We start from the raw sequence: 8,132 nt of genomic DNA, 5'->3' as shown, positions 1-8,132 counted from the left end.
CTCTCTCTCTTTGATAGGCACACACATACACACAAGAGAATAAAATTGCACACATTGTTATCACAATTCTGCTTTAAAACCTTTCACAGGTCCTGAAGAGTGGAGCCCCATCTCTTCAGTTTGAGGGGCAAACCCCACACCACCCGACCCAAAGGGAGCCTGGCAGATGGCCACCTCCAGGACACATCTTGACTTCAAAAACATCAAGCTGGCCTTTATGTTTTCTAACTCTTTGCAGGGTCTGAAGCAGAAGCCATCCCACAGGAGAAACAAAGAAATCCCCAGAGGATGGGGACACATGGCCCAGGAGGCTATGTTCCAAAAGAATTCATTTGCCAGGTTTACAGGCTATCCTGGCTTGACCGGAGCCATCTTCAGTTTTTGTCAATTTGGGTCATGTGGACATGTGTCCCAGAGACAGTCATGGATAGGCAAAAGGCTGAGGAAAACAGCATGCTACAAGAGACAAACTGTGAGGTGCCTCTCTGGACTTTGTGAATGACCACATTTAGAGGTCTTATCTAGAAACACTGGTGATTTGGTGACTTGGAACTCACCAATGAGTTTTAGTGGTACCGGCATACCTCTGCCCTCCTGCTGTGAGGCAGGGGAGACTCTGGTATCATGAGGTCCTCAGGACCTGGCCTCATTCCCTTCGGATTATGAATCGAAGAGCCTCCTCTGAGGAGCACTGTCTGTACATGGAACTGAAATTTTAACTTTGGCCCCAGGCAGTTCTTCTCACTATACCTCTCCTTCATCTTTGCCCTTATTCATTCTGATTTTTCAATGTGGCAAGCCCTGTCCTGCCCAGGTCCTTGTAATCCCCTCAACTTGCCCCCAGCCCACCCAGGTAGTTATTAAAGAAGGCTTAGGTAAATGCAGACCCATCACCAAGTCTTGTCTTCAGGCTGTCTGCAAACTCAGAACTCCTCTCTCCATGCTCTGCTCAAGAAGCTGTGGTTCTTTGCCAATTCATTTAACCAGGAACACTTATTATAGACCAACTACCACTAATGCTGCTATAGAGGGATTCTGGGGTGCTAAAAATGAGAGTACATCAACAGAACAAATCTTGAAACACAGTGAACAAAAAATTCAAGTCACAGAACATACATGATGTCATCCATTTAGATCTGGTTCGAATAAAGAAAAACTAAACTATAATGAAGTACACATAGGTGATTAAAAGGTAATGAGAAGCTGAAACATAAGAGCACACAATTCAAGGTGGTAGTTATTTCCCATGGATCGAGAGGAGGGCGCAGTCAACAGAAGGCAGCTTGGGCACCGGCAGCGTCCCCTTTCTCAGACTGGGGTGGGGTGGGGGTCCACTGGTGCGGCTGATTGTTCTTAAAGTGTCCATACACATTTACATATTGCTTATATGTGTGATATGTTTTGTGGTTTAATAAAAAGTCAGATGTTTAGTTTGTGCCAGGCACTGCTGGGTTTGAGGCATGAGAAGGTTAAGACATCGCCCTTCTACTCAGGGATATACTGTCTCCACTCCTATTGACTTCAGTAATAAAACTGCTACACTCACAGGCTTTCGGGTCAGCAGAATGGGCTGGGGTCCTGCTGCCCCACTCACTGGCATGTTATTGAAAGTCTCTGAGCCTCGATTTGCTCATCATTAAAGTGGAGGCCAGAATTGCCGTGAGGAGCAAATGAGGTAAAGCAGGTAAGTAATGCCCAGCACAGGCACAGTCTGGCATGGAGAAAGCAATCACAGTGCTGTCATTGTCATTGTGATGACTAACCTGTGTCCTAGTTGTTGACTGTAATTTCCTGTATCTTACTATTTTTTTGAGAACAGACAACTTATTTTATGCATTTATTTCTCTCAGCATTAGTCATTTGGGAAACAGTGTCGTACATACATATTTGAATCTGATTAAATTTCATCCTCTCAAGAAATGCCTTTGTGGGGCATTAGTTCTTCCATTGACAAATAGGGAAATGGAGGCTCAGAGAATCCAGACAGAGAGTCCTATCAGCAGACAACGTGGTTCCTCTTCTTGTAGAAAGAGGAAGACTACTTTAAAAGAAAAGAAGTGTGAATTTTTCTCTGCATCTCAAAATTCAACTGCAAGCTTAAAAAGAAACAGGATCAAAGTGTTTGGCAAAGGAAATCCAGCTACTGTCATCTACTTTCCATGAAAGCTAAACCGTCGGCATCATTTGAGATCTCAGAGTTTCTTAAAAGGAGAACTGGCAATATCAGCTTCGCTTGGGAAATAGTTTGCCTCAAAATTGAAAAGAAAAATCTCCCTGAAGGTGTTTTGCTTTGTAACATTGCTATAACAAACTTCTTCCTTTAATGTTCAAGAAAGAAAAGAGTATGCTCATTGCAACTAAAGCGAAATGGGTAAACTTCTCCACAATGTCTATTCCCAGGGGAAAGTGTCATGTTTGACTTTTTTGTCAATGAGGACAGAGGAAAAGGAGTCCTTGAGACTGGGTCCTAGAGGGCATTGTCCTGACATGCGGGCTTCTTCAAATGGCCTGACCACTCTGTGCCTGGGACATTTTAACAGCAAGAGTGGCTTTGATCATGAGGACGATGCAGGCACACATGGATGCTAATAAGAAAACTGAACAATATGCAAAGCAATTTGCTTTTCCTGATAATAAGACTTTTCCAAATGCAGATTGGTTTTTGTTGATGCCAACTGTAGTAAATGTTAATGGTGCTTGCCCATATTCTACCAGTCACATGTTTCTTCCAACGCTGAAGGTGTCTGGCTCCCTGAATATGCCTAAGGGGCCACAAGACCAAGAAGTTAATTCCAGGAGCAGCCTCAGCCCATGGCAATGGGAATATATTGGTGAATGAAGCCCAGCTTCCTCTCAGCTCAGGGATAGCGCTGAGATGACCTTCAGTCTCCCGGGGTTCCCTGTGGGATTGATATGTCACCCACAGCTGTCACATGTCTTTTAATGCCCTATTTGACTGGCTCCTTCCCCACCCCTACCCCTACTCCCACCCCTACAACTGCTTCCTGAGACCACCTCCCAAATATAACACTGGCTCTGAGTCCCAGTCTGGAGCTCTACTGGAGGGTGGGCAACCTGAGGCCCCAACCTCTCCTCCCTTAACTCTGCAGCATGACGTACTTCTGGATGTGTCCAGGGCTATCCTTATCACCACTTCTGCCCCTCAACCTTCCAATATCTGACCCTTAAAACCCTGCTGGAGTTTCTGCTTTATTTCAGATTTGCTGGCTTTCCATAGCAAGCAGTGGCACTCCTGTCTCTGAGGTGCCTTCATGGCCTCTAAGCTTGAAGTTCTGGAACCACTCACTGTCTCAGAGGCCTAGCTCAGCTCACCCAGGGCTCCCATTCACTTCCACCTCGGACAAGTGTCCTGGCTCCACATCCTCACACATATATAATAGGCCATAATGCCCATTTTTGTTGTTTCATTATGAGCTCACAATTTACCTTTTCTCATGTACAATTCTGCAAGTTTGACAAAACACACAGCTCTATAACCACCATCGCAGTCAAGATACATGAGTGGCATTACCTCCTTGAAACCAAACCTGTCCTTTAGAGGCAACCTGCCTCTTGTAACCTGTGGCAACCACTCACCTTTCCTCCATCTGCAGTTTTGCCTTTTCCAGAGTGGAACTGGTATGGACTCACAGAGCACATGGTCTTCTGAGACTGGCTTTGAGGCTCACCCAGGCTGTTCCAAGCATTGTTGTTTTCTTCTTCTTTACTAATGAGGGAGCACCATCACAGTCCATCTATCCACTCACCAGCTGAAAGCCATTTGGGTTGATTCATTTGGACAGTTTGAGGCAATTATGAATAAAGTTGCTATGAACATGGGTGCGCAGGTTGTTGTGGGACCACAAACTTCTACTTCAAGTAAACACCCAGGAGTGTGTTTATTCACACCTTTTTAGCTGGTTTCTGTGCCTTTGCTGTCCCACATCCCTATCTCTCCACTTGTTCTTCCTGAGACCAAGTTCTTGTCTCGGGTCTGCCTTTGACAACAAGTGACATTGGGTCTATGTGGGAGTCAAATGAATAGGGCTCTTCCAGGCGCCTGAGAGCCTACCAGTCCTGGACACAAGCCGCCACCTACCCCTGCAGGGAAATGAGTGCAAGACAGGAACCTGCTGAGAGTGGAGGCTAAGTAAACATCCATGACCTGAGACCTCGGCAGCCTTTCCCCCAAGTGGACAAGTGGTAGCCACATAAGGCCAGGTGACCTGCTTCCCAAGTCCATCCCGGAACTATTAGGACTCTGACATCTGCCCCAAGAGTCATGCTAGAGGAAATGGACCCAGAGCACAGCATTTCCTTCAGAACAAGAAACATCTCAGCCAAAGGCTTAGTCAGTTTCCAGGAAATAAAGGGTGGTGTGAGGTCAGCCAGGACATGGAGAGGCTGATGTGGAGGGGGATGAATAGCAACCAGCTGGGTATAAGACAAGCAAAATAGGCAGTGCCCAGAGCTGAGAGGAAGGAGGCCAGGCAGAAAGGTGAAAGAGAAGCCCCATTGGGAGCAGGAGCTTGGACCTGGACATGTGACTTGGAGAAGAAATCCCAGTGGTGGTTGCCAAAATCCAAAGGCCCTCTGGGTGCAATGAGAGGCAAGGTGGAGAGGCATATTTTTTCTGCCCTTACCCTATGACTTGGAATTGCCTCCATATGGCAGTGTCCATATTTCCATGGACCTGAGGTACAGTCCATGGTCCCAAGCTCTGGGACTGCAAAGGCCAGGCCTGAAGAACTTATTACAAATGCCGGTTCCCAGCTCCTACCTTGAGTTAGAACTCAGCATGTCTTGGATTGGGGCCCAGGAATGTATATTTAAAGACACAGGTTGATTCTGGCAAGCAACTAGGTTTGAAAACTGTCAAGTCCCAAGGCCCTGAGATTCTGACTCAAATTACAGGATGAAGAACAACCAAGTGCTTCGGCCTGGCTGTCCTGAGAGAAGTAACTGCCCTGCCCACCCTCAGCATACCTGGAAGTCTTCACATGTCTGCTGAGCCTGCAGCCAGGGTGCTCATAGCTTAAAGGGTTATCACTGCTATAAATTTAAAGAAAAAAACACTTTAGAAGGTAATTTTCTTTTTGGTTCCCACCCAGGCTTCCTTTGGAGAAATGGCTGTAAGTGCACACTGTCCCTGAGCAGGAGCCATTCTTCCGTCTCTGCTCCATATCTGACTGTGTCCCCCTGACTCTCAGACGGCAAACCCCAGGGCCCCATCTGATCCCTTTGCTACCCCTCCTCACAAAAATCGGGCTGAGTAAACTTGCTTAAGTCTTTCCTATCTCTCCCCTCACTGTCTATTTACATTTTATCTTCTGTTTCTACTCTTTGATTTCCATAAAATTGGCTTGATCCAGTTCCACGCCCAGCACTGGGATCGCTACTTACTGCTGAATTTATAGTTGATACAATCAGACGTGCTGCTCTGCTGGCTGTATTCAGATGCCAGCTCAATGGCCAAAATCATATTCTCCCCTAAATTGTCCTGGAGGCTAGTATAGGAAAATTTACACATATGTAGCAAGTGACAAATTAAACATGGATGTAATTGCTAAATATCAGTGGGATATTAGAATAGAGTGCATTCATTTATTTATCAATCAATCCACTCACTCTGGATTGATTCATTCAACAAACATAATTGACCAGCTGCCATATCCTAGGCACTGTACTAGAAAGTCCACTGTGCTAGGAGAAAAAAAGAAGGAATGGTCAGTCTTGTGTTTGTGTGTGTGTGTCTGTGTCTGTGTGTGTGAGAGAGAGAGAGAGAATGTGACAGTGAGTACGGGTGTGACTGTGTGAGTATGTGACAGTGTGAGTATGAGTGAGTGTGAATGTGTGACATGAATTATATATAACACATATATGATTAAACAAACATGAATGACTATCTAGGCGAAAAGAGATAATTGCCCTAAAAGTTGTGTAGTAGGATGTTTTGTGGAAAAGGAAAGAATATCAGACAGGCCCACCAACCACAGTGAGTTTCTACCGGCACCAAAGCAGGATGATGTGAAAAGTTGGGAGCGGTCACAGGCCAGAGGCTGGAAGTCTAGTACAAGCACCAGCAGCCCTCCATGTTTATCCTTACTCTTTAGTCCCTTATCCTCCCCTGTTCTATATCTGTGGTTTAATGAAAACCTCACAAATTTGATTTTGCACATTGGAAGCTGTGGCTCCTGCATTTGTTGAAAATGTGATGCAGACTATGTGGTGGGACTGGGACATACACTGTCAAATACAGCACAAGTTAAAGATAGTCCTGAACTTCTCAGCCCAGGAAAGTGACAAGGGCCACAAGAGAGGGAAGATGAGTGCTCAGGGCTTAGAAAGGACCAGGAAACCTTTCTAGGGGGTAAATTTGGAAGAGGCTTCATGAAGAAGATAAGTAACTGGATTTAGAAATGACTAGTGGTGAGAGTTGGGGCGAGTAACAACTCACCAAAGAGAGAGAAACATGGAACAAACCCAAGAAGGACATAGGAATGCATTTGGGGAAGCAGTTAGAAGGCCTGGTGTGTCAACCAGGACTCTGAGCTGGACCCAAATAAGGTGAAGGGTTGTAGGCTGTGTCATGGTAGACAAAGGCAAGATCAGGGCAAGGGTCTCTTGGGTAGGCTGGGAAGGAGGAGATACTGAGAGGCAGGCAGGGTGCTCTCCTTGACTGTGAGCTGAAATCTAATTCAGAACTGAACAGAGAGGAGGCAATGCTGGGTGTGTCTTGCCCTTGTAAACACAGCCTCGTGGCCTCATGGAGACCTTTCACAGGGGCAATAGAAGTGACAGGAAGAAGCCAAATCCATCTGTTCAGCTTCTGGTCCTGGAAGAATCAGCCCTTAGCCCATATCTGACATCCTGCTCTCAGGTAATTTCTACAGATTCTGGATAGACCACCTAGTGGGGATCTGATTTGCTTATTTTGAGTTATTTAGGTAGACACTATAAAGTAACTAACTAAATTTCTGTTAACTTTGATGACTCAAACTTTTGGTCTTACAAGGATTGGAAGCTGAACCATTGGACTTTCCTGTCCCTCGAGGTGAATGGGTGTCAGCTGCTGCAGTCTGTCATGTTCTAGAAAGAGGACAATTTATATCCAGGTCTGCCTTTACATCCGCTCCTCCACAACTGCATGGTCATGGCAGCTCTCTGAGGTTTGTGTCCCCCATGGATAAAGGGGGTCATGAAGAAAGGAGATGCAAGTCACAGAGCTGAGAACCAACCTGTCACCATCTGCCTGGATGAGCCTGCCCTTCAGCAATCCTCCCTCTGTCACTCACACCTGTGCTGTGAGGCCTCTTGAGGCCCAGGCCCAGCTCACCAGTCCCTGTATGCTGCCTCCTCTGCAGGTAGGTATGGCCAGGTGATGACAGTCTCCTCGAACTCCCAGGATGTGTGCAAGGAAAGCTAGCCAAATTCTAGTCCCAGATTTAAGAAGTAGCTGTGCCTTCTGCACATTCCTTCACCTTCCGCAGGCTGTATCTGGGTGGACAATGAGGTCCTAGGACAGAGGGTACAGGGGATGGAATCTTCAGATAAAGGAGAGCCACCTTCCTACCAGGAAGTCACACTCTGAACTCTTCAGTGAATGAGAAGCAAGCCTCTGTATTAAAGGTGGGACATTCAGGAGTCATTTTGCCATAGAAGCCATAATCTCCAACTAAGATAGACCTAAGTTATCTGTAGAATTTTTTACAAGGACAGTGTCATCAGGAGATCTGTGTGTCTGAACAAAGCAAGGGGCTCAGAAGAGAAGAAAGGGCTGTGTTCCTGTGGCCTGGTCAAGTCCAGAACAAGCACATGCATCGGTCAAGAGAAGCAGCCTCACACTCGCTCTCAGCCCAGAGCACAGAGGCAGGAGCAAAAGGGCAAGAAACATTATGGGACTTGGTGATGCTCCTGACAGCATCAGGTACTCACCTCCACACACACCCCTGCCATGGGCCCTCGCTGCAGCTGCAGATGGTGTGGCACTCATCATACATCTGGCCTGGCTCCTGCGTAGTCCCTGAGTGCTAGCACAAGCCAGAAAGTCTCAACCTCGTTGAGAAGAGACACTGCAGCCTTCTGAACAGAACTCACTTCTGAATGAAGACAGTTCTGACTGGGCAGTTTAA

Source organism: Pteropus alecto, unplaced genomic scaffold (assembly GCF_000325575.1).
Source record: "Pteropus alecto unplaced genomic scaffold, ASM32557v1 scaffold199, whole genome shotgun sequence".
NCBI lineage: Eukaryota > Metazoa > Chordata > Mammalia > Chiroptera > Pteropodidae > Pteropus > Pteropus alecto.
Note: the sequence above shows the minus strand (reverse complement) of the source record.